At 42.1% G+C, this 18,296-nt stretch overlaps 1 protein-coding gene across 1 annotated transcript in view; it reads left to right on the forward strand.

Annotated features, from left to right (window-relative positions):
• The window catches only part of LOC117249410 (thyrotropin-releasing hormone-degrading ectoenzyme-like), a 282,617-nt gene that overhangs the window by 38,017 nt on the left and 226,304 nt on the right, over positions 1-18,296 (forward strand). The window lies entirely within an intron of this gene.

An 18,296-nucleotide genomic window follows, 5' to 3' on the forward strand; every position in this document is an offset into this window, starting at 1 on the left:
CATGAATCCGATATCTAAAAGAAGATTTGGCACAAATGGACTCAGTTATGAACTCATTAGATTTTGGTGGTCACAAGTCAAAAACCACAGTGACCTTGCATCTGTCTCATTCTTGTGAATTCAATATCTCAAGAAGGCCTTGAGGGAATTTCAACAAATTTGGCACAAACGTTCATATGGACTCACTAATGAACTGATTAGAATTTGGTGTCAAAGGTCAAGGTCACAAAACACATTTTTAGCCATAACTGAAGAATCCATTCACTAATTCTGACCAAACTTGACACAAATGTCTAACAGGATAAAAGAATGAAGGTCAAAAGGTCAAAGGTCAGCTTGACTGTGACATCATCATGTTTTAACGTCATATCTCAGGAACAGAAGGGGAGACATTTGGTCAGATACTGAATTGGTGACTCTAATCTTGAAACTGTGCTGATTGTATAGATCTTCTGTGTGTGAAGCATCCATGTTTTCACTGACATGGATGGAGACTGTCAGAGACACTGGACTGGTGGGCGGAGTCATACAGCCACAGGGTGGACTGGTGGGCGGAGTCACATAACCATGAGTGGTAATTGTAGTTTTCTGTGGTTTCTAAGTGGGTTTATTAGCAATGAACATTAGCGATGATGATATCCTCTGAAAGTGATCGTCACACTGAATCAGTAAATATATGCATCACATCTGTGTGTTCAGATCTGACTGAGTTACGACTCTAAAAATGGGTGTGATTTATGACTAATTGCGGCAATTGGGCGCTAAGGGTTTTAAAGTAGTTTAATTGAGACACAGCTGCTGCGGCTGCAACTGCTGACCGTGTTGAGAAGCTGCCAAATCAGCAGCCAAACCACAATAAATTACCTCCAGTTGTTTTTAGAACACCTGAATGGACCTGTGCCTTTCACCTCACGCAGTTCACACAGTTTAAAAACAAATTAATTCTTAATAATTGAAGCTGAGAGTCGGCTCCACCTGGGACCTGGGGCCCTTGGTGAGGCTCTTCTACCTGTTTTATTTCTACCCCTCCTGCTGTTTATCATGTCTGTTATGATTCTGATCTGATCCTCTGCTGCATACGGCTGATATCCCATCATCCTGTCTTTAACTACCATAACATTTAAAACAGAAATATGCACCAGCACGCATCCGACGCTCCTATACAAGGACAAACACATGCACGACCTTGTTTCCTCTCCTCCTCCTCTTCTTCTTCCCCTCCTCCGATCATCTCTCTATCAGTGTAATTACAGCTCATCCATCTCATCTGCCAGAAACTCAAGGACAGCACTCCAACACACACACACACACACACACACACACCTACACACACACACTCTGCCTGCGCCTCCTTGTTACTGAAAGATAATTTTAGTGAAATGCTGTTTTAATGACAAATCATATCTGGGTCATTTATAACCATCACCATCCTCCAACTGTGTGTGTGTGTGTGTGTGTGTGTGTGTGGTGATATTAGGGTGGAATCAGTCAGGCTTATGAGTTTGAGTCTTTGTAATGAATACATTAATCTATTGTTTTTTGTCCTTCTCATTTTTAGTCACCAGAAAAAAAAAAAGTACCACTTCCATTATTGGTGCTAAAAACACAACACAAAAATACTCTGTCACAAATAAAAGTCCTGCAACAAAAATTTGAGGCAAGAAAAAGTATAAAAGTTAAATCATGAAAATGTAGTTAATTTAATACTCCACCCCCATTCTGTAGCAAAAACGCCTAAAATGACATACCCAAATTAAAATGACTGTAGCTTCTGAACCGCTCTGACTACATGCATGCATGAGGTCTTGCCAGAAAGGAAACTCCCTGAAGTTTCTTGTGAAAGTGTCAGAAACACTCTAGGTGATACAGAGACAGAGTAATGAGCCTCTGAAGTCAGTAAAAAGTTGAAGATTTTGCCTAAAATAAAATAAAAAATGTGTTTCAGGATGAATAACTGTCTGTGGCTTCATCTGAGCAGGTAAATGACACTGTGGGGCTGTAGGCACACTATCAATGAACACTTGTTTCAAATTTGAAGAAGACTGCTCAAAGTATGACCATTCTACAGTGTTTTTACCATGAAAAGATCCAGGCCGAGCTCCAAATGACAAGTGGGTCACTCTGCTTCAAAACAGTACTATCAGTGATCAAACAACACTCAGCCAGCTTCAAACATTGTACCTTATTGAAATCAGGTGTGATTATGATAGCTGATGTTGTTTATGACACAGAAACACCATAAAATATCACCAAATAAAGCCGTATGAAACGTGAAAGTTATGATCCCACTTTCTAGACGGTATATCTCAGCCAAAAATAGTGGTAGGAGTGAGACTCTTACCTTTTATAAACCAGCTAAGTCCCCGCTAACAGCTCCACATAAGATCGCGAGTAATCCTTTAACTTTTCCCGTTGAAAAACGGCATGACATGACTTGTCACCACTCATGGTGATTTTGGACTTTGTGTGTTTAGGCTGCTCTGGTGTGAAATACATAATAAATAAAAGAAAAACAATGTTATTTTTGAAAAGTCGAGAGCTTCCTGAATCCAGCAATACCAAACATTACATGGTTTGATGATGTAGTGCGCCTGGGAGATACCATTTAACAGAGGAGGGGGTGAGGACGTCGGCGTCCTGGTGGAGTTAGAGAGGTTAAAGACATAATTTGAACCTTTTGTTCATCAAAATGTCCGAAAACAACTTGACCAGTGTTGTGTACTTAAAATTAGGTTTCCTCTGTTTTATAACACTGCTGTGCATGTTGCAGACTGCAGCTGGGATGTAAAGATTTCAGACGGTGTCTTTGGGTGTGAAGCTGGTTTGTGATTGGAGAACGTCAGCAGCTGGCAGGAGACACACTGGATCCACTGACGTATGTGCAGTCGACAGATCCTTCTCATTCTCTATGCAGAGCAGGAGATCTGGCTGCATGTCACATGATGGATCCAGCATGGTGAGCTGACTGAACATTCATGTCTGAATTTGCATAATCACGACTCAACCTCAACCTTGAGCAAATGAGGTTCAACGGTGTTCGATTAAAACGTCAAACTAGGCGGCGCTGATCAAATATGAATCAAGATTCTGTCGCTGCATCGTCTTTGTTTCACCTCAGATATTTCCAGAAACATATTTCAGTGAGTGTTCAGCTGTGAGATGAAAACGTTTGTGACCTGGCGGCCATGTTGGATACAGTTAAGCTAAAATGAAGCACTGGAGCAGCCTGGACTTTCTGGGACTCAGGCATGTCTCCACCATTACTGGGAATCCCTGGTGGAAGTGAGATTTAACTGAAGCGTGCGCTGTGTAATCTAACAGGAAGTGAACACTGGCTTCCTGAGTGAAAGTCCGTGGTTGTTTGACCCCTCCCACTCACCCTTCTGGGACTTCTGCCACCTTAACTTGCGTTCTTGTCCCGTCACGTTTCCCCCTGACGCCACCGGGTGTCGTAAAACAATAACAGTGACTGGTTGCGTATCATGCAGATGTGGCAGGGTGGCTTTTTCGTCACTGAACAAGCGCCTGTTTTCAACGACTTCAGAGTGAGACCGGGTTGCAAAGAGAGATTCCTCGAGAGATCGTTTACCATGGTCATCTGAATCTTGTACCAGTTTCCAGTACTGGTCAGTCTCTGTTGGGACATGTATACAGTATAAACATATATTAACCCTGTGTTAGAAAGACGACATGTCCTGTGCATTCGGGCAGCAGCGAGCCGTCCTCCAGCCTCCTGCCATCCTGCACACGATAAGCTAATGGATTAATGGATTTTCCAGGATATCAGGACGTGCGGGCGTTTCCCACCAGCCGACTCTACTTACAGCTGATGTTTCCAAGATACTGTATGAGAGATTAGTGAATCGCTTGGTAATTCATACACTTGCAGCTCTGTGAGATATTACTCAGAGACATTAAGCCTCTTCCAAACACTCCGATTCTGGATGATTTTGAAGTAGAGTGCAATGCATCACCACCATACTCCAGACTAATTTAATTAATGGACGCAGTGCTTATTTTCCTGCCTGTTTCCTCCCCTGAGAGGGCGGCTGCTGCTGCTGCTGCTGCCGCTGCTGCTGCTGCTGCTGCTGCTGCCCACAGAGACTGCACACTGTTGACTGGAAAACAGCTCCTCGTGCTGGACACTGCGACCAGGCCTAATTTATTTTATCTGAATGTCTTAATGAGCGATCTGTTGCATTAAAATGGGAGAAGCCCACACGGACTCTATTAGAAAAGTAGCTTTAACCCAAGAAATGCATTATTGTATTCAGTCTGAGCACAAAACAATTATAGAAATTGCTCAACTGTGTTATTTTGCTTCTCCGAGTCCACACAGGGAGCTGAAATAAAGAATCCCCCACTGGCAAATTAAATCTGCGGATTAATTAAAATCAATCAAAAACAATAACAAACAATGAAATCATGGCTGCGGCGCCGGTTTATCAGCGCGTCTGAAGAACAGCTGTGATTGAAGAGCTGATGTGTAATTGGAGATGATTAAATGATCAGCTCGTCAGCTTTGGACAGGTTTCAGCTTCACTGCAGGGAGCTGTGATGAAGACACCAACACACTGAATAACTGAGTAGCCGTGATGATGAAATGAGCGTTGGATGAGTGAATGGATTTTCCCTTCATTAACACATGCATGAGATGCTGTTAGATAGCTGATAATTCATGAGGACACAACGCTGGTATTCAACCAGGACAATGTGTCCTTTCACGGTGTTTAAAAACAGGATGTGACTCTGTGTGCAGACAAAACAAGTGTGCGGGGCATGAAACAGATCCAGGAAGCAGCACATGCATATATTCCCCATTAACAAACAGTAGCTGGCTCCTCTCTGTGCGTCTCTGTTACAGCATCACTCTCATATTAAAATCCTTGTATGAGCCTGAAGGCAGTGGAGACGCTGCTGTCTGTTTGCAGAGCAGCTTCCTCTGACAGAAACATTAATCCTCCCATCCCTCCATCCTCCTCCTCCGAACCCTCTGAAAGAAACAGCTTTATTTGACTGAGGTAGAGGAGAAGAAAACCCATCCCTCCATATTCTTCAGAAGCGCTCAAACAGTCTTCATCTGACAGAAACATTCATCCTTCCATCCTCCTCCGAACAGCAGAGAGAAAAGCGTCAGTCGGCACGCTGGAGATTTACCAGCACAGGAATTTAGTCTGTGCATAAATGATGCAACTTAGCCTGTGAACAAAAGGAAAGAAGTTGGTGTGTGCATTGTTTTTACACTTTGAGATAACCCCAATATGTAAATCATAATGTAACAGGCGGACGATAACTAAGTAATAACTGGAATCCTCTTAATAAAATGGCTTTTCTGCCTCAGCTGCTGCAACAAGAGCACAAATCTTGTTGCTCCTGGATTGTTCACATGATGCAAGGTGGGTTTCTCTCAGCAGGGCCACACAAGATATGAAACTTTCCACTTTCTAATGTGCTTTTTAACCAACCAACCTGCAGTGAAATCACTGTGTCAAATATTTAGTTTTACCACTGCCACAATTAGTGATGCACGACACCTCCGACCCCGTCTCCCAGAAATGACATCTGTATACAGCTACTTTGAAACTGTGAAGGAAACAACATGGCGACCAGATCTATTAACATGATAAGGAAATAATGTTTGTAATGAACGTTTCTGCCAAGTTGCAACGATGTTTGCATGAATTAAATGATTCATTTTTCAATCCTGACTTATTGCATTTTTAAAAACAGCATAGTATCGCAATATTTTTGTGTGACTTTTGAAATTATACAAATTATTAATATTACAAATACAAATTAAACTTGTAACTGCTTTTTCAGTCCACTGGATACATTTTACTGCTGGAAAAAAAAAAAACATCTTAAACATTAAGAAACCTAAATTTGTTTGCAACATAATGACGTACCAATGTAACGTGGTCTGCGAGGTCTGCGCCCAGAATAAAGACACATCTGGAGAAAACCCACGATGCTTTGCAGGTCAGAGCTGCCTGTACTTTCTCAGGAGGCGAACTGGCACCTCTTCAGCTACCAGTCCAGGCTTTGTCCATATGAAGACTTGAGCTGGTGACCCTCTGGTTCACAACCCAAGTTCCTATGGACTGAGCTACAGCCGCCCCAGCATGTAAACATGTTCTAGCAGAGATGCAAAGTACAAGTGAGAACCTGACAATGAGCTGAACAGGTCGTCTTTAAATACAGAACGTGTCCAAATATCCAGAGATAAAAACAACAAAGTTCACCTTTTCTCAGTGCAGGATCCACAGGAAAAGTCGGGGAAAATTGAAGGTATTAACACTTTAAAGAGCTTTTGTGGTCATAAACAAAATTCAATATGGAGGACAGACTGTAAACACAACACGAGGTTTCAGGATGAAAGAATCGCTTCTGTCTTTGAGATGATCTGAGCTGCACAAACACATCTTCAGTTAGTCTGGGACACTTCCAGGTGTCATTGTCAACTCAAATTCTTCCTCTTTTCAAAGCGTCCTTCTTCTTTCTTCACCTCATTCACAAACAGCTGTTTGTCTTTCTGTTGTATTGTCAGTAAAATGTGTCTCTGTAAGAATCTCTGTTCCTGTAATGAGCTGCTTTCCCTTCAGGGAGGATTAAAGTCTGACAGACTACAAACAAACAAACAAACAGTGTGTGATTACCCACTGAGCAGCTCCTGGTTCAATAAAACCTCCATCTTGCAGCCATTTAGCTTGTTATTCCTTCATCTTCTGTCATTTCACCAACTGTCAGCGTCATAAAGCCGAGACTGTTGGTGTTTATCTGCCAGCTAATCACCGCTGTGAATCTGAATGGCAACAGGTTTCTGTCTGCAACACTTGTGCCTTTCACAAGACACAAACACACACAGCTTGAGACAGCGGGCGTTTGTAACACTCAGATAACGGAGAGGACGCCTCAGAGTTTGTGTCTGGCACAAAGATTCAGACACAAAATGTTGAACATGGCAGAGGATAAAGCTCCTGGTACACGGCTCACTGTCAGGGTTTTATCATTTGCTCAGTGAGACGGTGGGTCAGAAATCTGTTTGCCCAAAGTATATCTCACCTGCTCCTTTACACATTATTTTTATTTGTTAGTAGTTATGACTAAAGTTAATTGTCATGAAAAACAACCCTGTTTTATTGTCTTGCTCTACACTTTGTGGCAAACTGCACAATCCACATCCTGTAACACCACCCAACTGAACTGACACACTCACTTGTGCTTCTAAATTTTGTCTTAACCCGCCGCCATTTTCTGACGATCAGTTCTGCTCATGTGCGACTCCAAACAGAGATCTGAAGGAAGTGAGATGTCTCACTCCTCAGTTACTTTGATCATCAGCTCCAGATAAAAGGTCTGTTAATGGTCAATAATATTAATAAATGTCACATCATAGTTATATAATAAGAACATTTTTGTTCATCTTCTATGATAATAATAAATCTATTGTTAAATATAATATAGTTAAATAATGATACTAAACTTTTGTAATGATAATAAATGTCAGTTTATACTTATATAATCAAAGTCAAAGAAAAGTCAAAGTCAGCTTTATTGTCAGTTTCTCCACACGTAGCAGACATACAGAGGAATCGACAAGACGTTTCTCTCGATCCCACGGTGACAGGATAAAATGCACATGCACAACAGTTAAAGACAAGACATTTCCTAACACTAACAATAAAGTGCACAACAGATAAAGATATTTACTAATACTAAAAGTAAGAAACAATAAAATATAAAATATAAAATCTATAAAAACTAAAATCTAAACATGTATAGTAGTGTGCTATATATGTGGAGAAATAGCAGCAGAAGTTTCTGTATAGGCTATTTTAAATAGTGCAAAAGCAGTCAGTGAAATAATGAAACTAAAGGTTTTGTTAATGTTAAATAATATTAAAAAATCAATCAATCAATCAATTTTATTTATAAAGCCCAATATCACAAATCACAATTTGCCTCACAGGGCTTTACAGCATACGACATCCCTCTGTCCTTATGACCCTCACAGCTGATCAGGAAAAACTCCCCAAAAAACCCTTTAACCTCAGGAAGAGCAACTGAGGAGGACAGACGTGCAATAGATGTCGTACAGAACAGATCACATATTAATAAAGGTCAAATAATAGTTACATAATGGATCACAATAATTAACGCAAATTCAACAAATGTCTTATATTTGCGGGGGCTTGCAATTTTCAAAAGTCCCACGTTTTTTCCGCATTTTCCAGCCGACCGGAAGTCGTCGCGCATGCAACGTCATCAAATGTCACTGCAGTCTGGAGAAAAGCTCTGTGCTGACATAAGAATGTGCACTGTGTGAATGCAGACAGTATATGTCAAATGTATTAAAATGTTGTGTTTACAAAAGATGGAGCTGACATGTTGTTGTACAGTCACATCGTCTGGTTTGAGAGCGACAATATTCACTCAGGATTTGATTATTATTGGAGTCCATGTTTTGAAACTAATTAAATAAAACTAAAGGAGAGAACTATAAAAAACATTTGCAGCTATTTTTTAATATTCAGTATGATTATTATAGCGAGTGACTACATGACTTATTTTTTTAGAGGTAGTAATTTTTAAAAAATCACTTTTTTTTCTCCTTTTGTCATTAGCCACAATTTTTGTCATTTGCTGCAATTTCCCACAAAAAATCACATAAAAATGCTGCAGTTTGCATCACAGTTTTTGACAAAATTGGCCCCAAATTCAAGGTTTTTTTGCAGCGAGTTCCTGGAGGGGCTGGTTAGTTTTGTGTAATGATGTGTGTCTTATTATCGTTATATAATGATAAAGTTTTTAAAGCTTGTGTAATAATAAAGAGCCCACTCAGCCAAGATAGTGTTCTAAAAATACACTATTGGTCCAAATATAAGATTTTGCTTAATTAGAATTGACTAACATTCAGTTTTGTATTGTACACAACGTCAGTGTTTTTGAATGCAGTGAATGTCTCCCACAGACAGTGAGTGTTTGTAGCCTTGTTTTTGCTGAGCCAGTGATTCAGTTTATAGTCAGGCCTTTTAGTAAAATGTTTTTCTGTCAAATAATAATTCACGTTAATAATAATAACATTAATGTTTATAAATACTGTTTGAATATTCTTAAATGTTGATGTCACATTATTCCTCCAGGTAGACAGTTCAGGTAGACAGAGAGTCTGTCTGTACATTTCTGTAATGAATTAAATGTCACATTAACATCCCATAATGACAATAAAGGTCACATTAATGTCCTGCAATGATAATATACTGTAGCTCAGACTTTAAAATGATAAAGGTCACTTTAACATTTAATTTTTATGTGACACCCTTTATTTTAACTAAAGTTTAACAACATGGATTTAAATAAGATCCCACGAGGTGTGGACGCAGGCGGAGGGAGGCTGTTGTGTGATACCAACAAACCGACTGTTTGATTAGTGTTGATAACAACAACAATAGATATAATATATATAAGTATTTTTCAAAACAAGTCACACACTGTTTTACATCCAACTAAAGACAATAAATCCATAGTTAATGAAACATAAAACAACTGTAACGACAATAAAAAGCAGGTCTGAAATGATGAGTTTTTAAAAGTGACTTTTAGGTTAGGTTAGGTTAGGTTAGGTTTTATTGTCCCCGAGGGAACATTCTTTTCCACAGCACTGTACTTGTTGGACTCAGCATGAAAAACAATGACACACAAACACCAGCACCATCAGAACACATCACACTGGTGAGCAGCACACAAAAAGCAACGACATACAGCATATAAACATGACACAATCAACGGGGCCTGTTGTTCAGAGCAGCAATGTCCTGTCCTGATCTGCTGGCGGGTCATTCCACAGCTGAGGGGCCTGAACAGAGAAGCCCTTTAGTTTTAAGGTTTGACCCTGGAATTGACCCACCAGAGGGTCGCAGGTTGCATTCAGGCTCACAGAAGGTCACGAGGTCAGCTGTATATTCTGGAGATAACCTCCTATGAGCCTTGAAAGAGATTGTTGAAATTATAAAATCCACTCTGAGATGGACTGGAAGTCAGTGGAGTGATTTTAAAACTAGTGTGATGCGTTCTGTCCTGTTGGACATGGTGATGAGTCTGGCTGCTGCATTTTGAATCAGCCAAAGATTAGTGAGACATGAGAAGAGTGCATGGTGATAAAAACAAGCTGCTTTTTGAATATTTACAGGACACAGACTTCCTGTTTGGATGATGAAACAAAGGCTTTAAAATGTAGGATTGTCCTGATTTACCGGGAACTCTGTGAGCTGATATGAAAAGATGAAAGTCACAATGAGGCATAACAGCAGATTTCATTTCTGGTTTTCAAGCATTTTGTCAGACGACCCCTGCCAACCTGGGAATCAAAACCTCCTCAAGATAAATGTAACCCTTTGATTTATCCTCCCTGCAGGATAAATCTCAGGAGCAAGCAGAGTCATGCAACAGGAAATATATGAAGAAAAAACATATTCCTACTGCACAGAATTGATTTTCTCCTCTGCGTTTTGCTTTCTTCTCCTCGAATATTGGATAGTTTTACCTCCTCAGGCCACCAAATATTACTCCTATTAAACAATGTGAGGAGAAAATAAAAACAAAGGCAGCACACACTGGTTGTGTATAACATGCATCAAAACACCCACTCCAGCTGTCCTATTTCTCAGCGTCTACAGGCACCAACTTTGTAATATTGACTCCTCTGATCAGCATATTCTGACTCTGAGTAAACTCCCACAGCTCAGACCTTTGAAACCTGTAATGAGGGTGAGAAAAGTCGACTTTTATTTGTTTTCAGGAGCCAAAAAGTAGCAGAAACCTCTGTAATGCTTCAGCTTGTGTCACAGAGTGCATTTACAATGGGAGGAATTTGATGGTGTTTGGAATAAGTGGTGAAAAATAGGACTTCGAAACCGTGTCATTTTCTCGGCATGTTCACACCTGGACAACATGTCATACTGTCTGACAGTTGTTGGGACCTGCAGTTTGAGGCATTTTCACACCATCAGTGTACGTCCACTCAACCTGGTCTCACTCCAAACCACTGAATACTGGTGCATAGGCAGTGAATTACAGCGTCGGACTCTGATGAGTCGGCATGATACATGGCCATCAGAGTGAAAAGCAGTGGGGCAGTGTAAGTTACGGCGACAAAAGTCTGAGCAGGGAAGGCACGAGGTGTGGATGGGTCCAACAACCACCCACTTTCACCCAGGAGGAGGAGTCAGGTATGACTGGGACGATTTCAGGGCAGTGCCTTTAACACCCACACAAATTGAGCATAGTGCTGGTTCAGGCAAGCTCAGCTCACATCCCAGCTACATCAGCTGATCTCAAGCAGCCAATCAACTGATGATGGAAAGGAGTTAGCTGATAGATCCCATGATTCCTTTCTATGCAATCAATTGGTAAGTCTCATTTAGGGTGCCCTTTTTAAACTGCTTTGGCCTGTCTACTGTGGCTACTTCCTTTGCAACCCGCCCTCTCCCTCCACCCATGCTCTCTCTGCCTCGGGCTTTCCGCGTCGGCACATGGAAGGGCAGAGACTCTCTGGAACAGAGACATACTGCCTGTAACATAAGTTTTCTGCCTGGTGCAGGAATAATGTCCTGACAAAATTTACTTAAAGGGATAGTGCACCCAAAAATGAAAATTCAGCCATTATTTACTCACCCATATGCCGAGGGAGGCTCAGGTGACAAAAACACAGTCAGGCAGTCAGAGCTACAGGCTACAATGAGGCTAAAAACAGAGTTCAAATGAGGTTTTTCCAAACAACTTTTCATGTCGGGGCTTCAGGACACTTGGATCACTACGGACGAGCAGTATGGAGATATTTTGTGGTTTCAATGATGTGTTTTTGGACGTTTGAATCTGGGGCGCCGTCAGCCTCCATTAGGTGGAGTTGTGTTGCTACCTCCTCTCCCCTTGGATCTCTGCAAGTGATGTGAGCACTCTAAAACTTCACCTGAGCCTCCCTCGGCATATGGGTGAGTAGATAATGGCTGAATTTACATTTTTGGGTGCACTATCCCTTTAATTCTTCACGTCCCTGAGCAAAATAAACAAACACAAATACTCCAAATAAGCCCTCGTAACTCATCACTTATGAAAGTGTGGCCTTGTTGCTGTTTAACATTCAGTAGTGAACCATTTTGGTTGATTCAGAGTGTTTCTTTATGTAAATGAGTGTGTGGGATTTATTACTGTTAATAGCACACAGCTGTGCTAATGCTCTGCGCACATACATGTGATTAATACCAATTCTTTCTGTGCATTCAGACAATTATAATGTACAGATGCTTGGATGCTTTCTTTGCAGTTTGATAAATGAGGACTAATTAAGCTAGAAACCAAACAGGACTGTACATGTGTGCAGAAACAACACAGCAGCTGAGACATCGTTTAGCAGTCTGGGTAAAGTTGTAAACAGGAAGTTGAATAACCAGCTCGTCTGTGTTCCACGCAGACATCTTATACTCTCAGGAAGTGGGGCAGGACTTTTTCTTTCTGTCTCTCTGCTTTGTGTTGACGCTCGGCTCCTCCTGAAGTCAACAATCACCTCCTTTGTCTTGTTGACATTGACAGAGAGACTGTTATCCTTGCTCCAGCTCTCCGTCTTGTCTCTCTTCATCACAGCGGTGTCATCAGCAAAAGTGATGATACGATTGGACAGATGTGTGGCGCCGCAGTCACGGGTCAGCAGTGTTTGTTATGGAGAGAGTAGTGACTGTCTGAGGTCTGCTGATCTCAAAGTCAAGGACCCACATGTGCCGGGAGGAGAGTGTTACTGTGTGTTAGTGTGTGTGTGTGTATATGTTGGTGTGTTCTCTCAGCACTCGTATCAGTTGCTAAACCATCCATCAAATTACCGTGGCAACCGAGCGTCCATCACCCCATCCATCATCCAAGGGCGACAGACGGAGCGACAGATCGCAGCGAGAGATGTCACGGACGAGTGGAAAGATAACAAGGAGAGAGGAGAGGAGAGGAGAGGAGAGGAGAGGAGAGGAGAGGAGGGGGAGTAGGTAAAGGAGATAAAAAGAGGAGAAGTTAAAATTAATTGAGAAAAGGAGGAAGAGAATATTCTCGCCCAAAGTTTGACGTCCAGCTCTGAGGAGAAAATATCAGTGGACAGACCATCTGATTGGACTAACTGAGTTATTTCCTGTGAGAATAAAAGGACGACGGAGACGTGTACCTGACTCAGAGCTGTAAACTCAGTCTGTCACTGTCTACGTCTACACACACTAATATTCCACTGTTCTAAATCTGGCAATATCTTGAAGTTGATACGGGTCGTATAAACAGCATAGTCCGTTTTGTCAAAGTAGACCTTATTCTGAATGTTTCCTGATGAACACGTGAGATAAACAGATATTATTCAGGTTTCAGGAGCATTCTGTGGACAGCTAGTTTGGAATCTGCATCTCAGTGAAGGTATTTTCAGGTGTTTGCGACGCAGCGTCTTGGCTGATTATGATCAGCTCACTTTAGCCAACACTTTAAAGGCTGGTGCAGAGATTAGGGGCGTAACGATCCAACGATCTGGATCGATATATCGATCCAGTGATCAGTGATTCAATATAATAGATGCAGAGCAAAAACACTGATCCATATCATCATCTGGTTACGGCTTTATTTGAAAGTCTTTGTCACTGTCAGTAGTCTTTTTTCAATTGTTCTCAATGAGGAGCGAGCGTATGCAAAGAGGAGAAAGCTCTGCACCCAGCGTCTTGTGTCTGAGTGCTCTGTCTTCTCTGTGCGGCCGAATGCTTTAAGTTGAATATCTTAGCTAACAGGCTGCTAACTAGCTAACGACTATTTCCCTCAATCCAGTTGCCTGTTGCTTGTCAGGTGACCTTGTTGAAGTCTTAATGTGGGGGAGAGTTTCTGCCTCAAGTGAGGGAGTTCAAGTATCTCTGGGTCTTGTTCACAGTGAGGGTAGAATGGAGCGTGAGATGGATCGGCAGGTCGGTGCGGCTTCAGCAGCGATGCGGGCGCTGCGCCGGTCCGTCGTGGTTCAGAGTGAGCTGAGCCAGAGAGCAAAGCTTTGGATTTACTGGTCCATCTGCGTCCCAACCCTCAACTCTGGTCATAGTTTCCTCTGTAGGGTGTCTGGGCTCAGCCTTAGAGATAGGGGGAGGAGCTTGGACATTTGGAGGGAGCTCAGAGTAGAGCCGCTGCTCCTTCGCGTCAAAAGGGTCAGTTGAGGTGGTTCAACATCTGATCAGGATGCTTGGCCTGCTGCCCCCGTGACCCGGCCCTGAATAATAAGATGAAAATGGATGGATGGTTCGACGTTCTTAATCTGAGTAATGTTATTCTGCTAAAATGTGGTTATACATTAGGAACAGTCAGACTGTCGTTATGACTCGTTCAGCTGTTCTGTCTTTTTAATTAAATATTTCAGAAAACATGCTACGCAGTTGGCCGGCCAACATCTTCGCTCATTTGTTACCATACAATTCTGGTCCTGTTTTTGTCCCGGTAATGTTCCAAGTGTATATTCTAAACTACCGGATGTCGAAAAACAGACAAAATTAGCCCCGCCCCCACAGCTACAGGTAGTTTCTATCAGGTTTCTATCCATTTGCGTTGGACACTCGAGGCATCGTCTGTATATTTACGGATCTACAGACACCAGTCACATACGTAAGTGGAATCGAGGCGTTAATATTATTTATTGATAAGTGCAATAAACATGCATGATTTACCTCCATGGGTTGTGGCAATGGAGGTTGGTCTCATCACCAGAGACGGGCCTGAGCCTGGAGCTCTGCAGTGGGCATCAAACAAGTATTTGGCATATTTTACAAAATATTGACCCACTACTTTGAGCAAGTTAAAGTAACTCTATTAATCTTTCTTTTTTTTTTTTTTAACATTTTGGAGCTTTAATTATTTGCAGTCATGTCTGTTAATTAGAGGACGTTTGATGAGGCATGTGTGTCGCAGGCGTGTGTGTTCCTGTGGGACTCTGCTGATGGTGTTAGACTGGCACACAGAGTGTTTATTACATGCAAGAGAGACGCAGTGGACGGTTTGTTTGTTGTCGCAGCAGAGTTATGACGGACAGTCCTGGGACTGTGGTCACTGAAAACAGACTTGGACAGATTCGTTCTCACTGTGGCCAAGCAATTTATTTCCCTTAATTAGGAATTAATTAGAGACACGCTGTTAGAAGACTCGGGCCTTTCTTTCTAATGTTTGATCACATTTTAGCAGAGACGCCTTCTTGTTTTTCATCTGCTCCCGTGTGCTGTGATAATTTGCTGCTGCTGCTGTTTTGCTCTTAATCTGTTTCACATTAAAAGCTTTTCCAGCAGTTCAGGGGGAATAATCCCTTCACCTCCTCGAAAGGATTTCACAGTGAAGAAAGTGTTTCATTAACAGTAATTCAAGATGGCAAAGTAGGATCCACCGGACTTAAACTGTGAATATAAATGGTTTTTCAGTTAAAAACCAGGAGTGTTACATGACTCTGCTGTTGCACTAATGGGAGATGATGTGAGTCACACAGATAATTTAATTTCAGCCACTGCAGCAGAGGCTCAGTCGGTCAGAGCACCACTTTGGATCAGACTGAAATATATCAGAAACTATCAGTTAGATTGGCAGGAAGTTTAGTGCAGATATTCATGTTCCTCAGAGGATGGATCCTGCTGACTCTGACTCTTGTGCCTCCAGGAGGTTCATTTTTCTTGTTTTCATTGAAATATCTCGATGATAATTGGACGGATTGACATTAAATTTGGTGCAAACATTCATGTTCCCCTCAGGATGAATTGAAATAACTTTATTGATCCCTGCAGTTTTTCATCTGACGCCATCATCCAGCCGATTTGGCTGTTATCAGAGCATTAAATGGACGTTATCAGTGGTGAAGAGCATCATAGATATGGACTAGTAGGGGCCTAATCTCTATAAACGGATATCTGCTCATGTATACTGAGTTTGGAGGCAATGGAACAAGATTTTGGCATCTGAATCAGTCTGGTTTCCATTTGTAGTCCGAGTAGTGATTAATCACGTTTGAATTGCAGTTCAACAGTCTACATGGAGAGCAAAAGAGGCGGACCACGTTGGCCAAAATGCAGTCTGAGAACACTGGTTATTGTCTGGCAGTGATTTAAGTTGTTTATTTCATGTATCTGAATTTATTTGGAGATATCTGTTGAAAAAGATTAGCCAAAATAAGAAGCCACAGAGGACGAACTCTTGGCCCCGGATTTCTGTTGGCTAAAACGGATAAGCCCAAAAAATTGTCTGTTTCCCCGGGAGATTTATTGCCATCAGACCGATAGCCAATAAAAACAAAGTGCATTTAAATGCTGTCCCCACTGCAGGGGAAAACAATACATTGCTCACCACTGACTTTGTATTAGGTGGAGGTGCCTCCCTGTCTTTATGTCTGCTAGAAGACAACACAGAAATACCCAAAAGCTGCGCTGTGGTGGGATACTCTGCTTACGTGGTAAAGAATCGTAACTAAGTATTTACAAGCTGCCAAACCAACAAACTGAGCTTTTAAGTAATAAGTGATGCATCAGCAGGGAGATGTGGGAACACTGTGGTTCCTGACACTCAGTATGTTTATGTGCAGCAAGCTGTAAGGCCTGGTTTTGATCTTTGTTAGCTTAAGTGATGATCTTAACGAGTGATCCTAATTACTAAAGTAACTGGACTTGCTTGAGTTTCTAGAAGACTTCAAGACTTCAAGTAACTCAAGCAAGTCCAGTTGCCTGCAACATAGCACTTTGAATTACCATGACCTGGATGACTGAGACTCTCCACCAACATCTTAACGAGTGATTCAGTCTAATAATTGCAAATATTAAAGTCCGTCACTACTAATTGTTCCCCTGTAGGTTCACCTACGGAAACCTTGTTACGGCTTTTACTTCCTCTAGATAGTCAAGTTTGATCGTCTTCTTGGCGCTCCACCAGGGCGGTGACCGACCCTGGCCGGGCCGATCCGAGGACCTACCTAAAACCATCCAATCTGTAGTAGCAACAGGCTGTGTTTACAAAGGGCAGGGACTTAATCAATGCAAGCTTATAAGCTGCACTTAATGGGAATTCCATGTTCATGGGAAATAATTGCAATCCCCAATCCCTACTGGTCATTTAGTGGGAACGTTTCTCCAAGATGAGCAAGGTGAGGAGAAGAGGACCCTGACATATGCTGACAATATTCAGTTTGTCAATGTAGCTTTTCCTCTCTAGCAGACATACAGTGTTGAAGTCTGGTGTTTTTAGCTCACTACAGGCATTTTGTTAGTGTTTCAGTCCCTGGTTGCGTGCTGTGGCACCCAGAGTTTTCCCTTCCAGTGGCCGTGGTTTTCAGGAGCCCTTTTTAAACAGGAGTTGTGCAAATTAGCAGGAAAGTCCAATCAGTGTTTTTTCAGCATTGGCAGTATAGAAACAAAATCGGGGAGTGCAGCAAAATGCCGCCTACCTACTTTTGTTTATACAGAATGTGCCTTTTTCGGGGCAATGGGGGGCGTGAGCAAGTAACAAAACATGTAGCTCAGCGTGTGACGTAAACAGTGACGTGGGAGGGAAGCCGCGGCTGGTCAGTCCTTCAGTGATTCTCTCGTAAGTCGGCCCGTTCTTCACCGTCCCCGTCATCTGACGGTTAATGGCCTCTTCGTTTGCGAGGACAAGGAGGGCGCACAATTCCTTGTCTCCCCAGTTGCTCATCTTTACAGTGTCTGTCAGGTTTGTGTTTCCCTCTTGCTACTAGCTGCTCGCTAATTCCTGCTATCAGCTGTTTCCTGTTTATCCACCGCCAGTGGCTCGCACGTGCGGTGTCATCAACAGCTCCTCCCACAAGTCATCAACAGCTCCTCCCGTTGTGGAAGGCCGCCTCAGTCTGTTTAAACTAAAAGGGTTCCACCAATATGTCTACCCTACGAGGAGGAAAATTGGGCACCTCGGATCAACTCGCCAATCCGGCTCTGTGTGTCTAAACGCTCGCAGCTTGCCGGCAAAACGGCCCAACATTCGCCAAAAATCTGGCAGTGTAAAAGGAGCTGGTGTGTGACATGTTGCACTCTGTTTTTGTGGGTTCTGAGATTGTTGGGGCAACTTGACTGGTGTGCAGAGACAAACAACTGCAAAGCAGAAATTCTAGTTTTGTAAATTAATGACACTCAAAATCCCGATAACGTCACAATATCTGTCGAAAGTTTGAAAAAGCTGCTGTGAAATCCATCTTGAACTTTGGTTATTGTGTGTTTTGCCTCTTTTTTTTGGGCAAATTAAACTGAAATTATGAGTCTGAAACCATA

Source organism: Epinephelus lanceolatus, chromosome 23 (assembly GCF_041903045.1).
Source record: "Epinephelus lanceolatus isolate andai-2023 chromosome 23, ASM4190304v1, whole genome shotgun sequence".
Taxonomy (NCBI): domain Eukaryota; kingdom Metazoa; phylum Chordata; class Actinopteri; order Perciformes; family Serranidae; genus Epinephelus; species Epinephelus lanceolatus.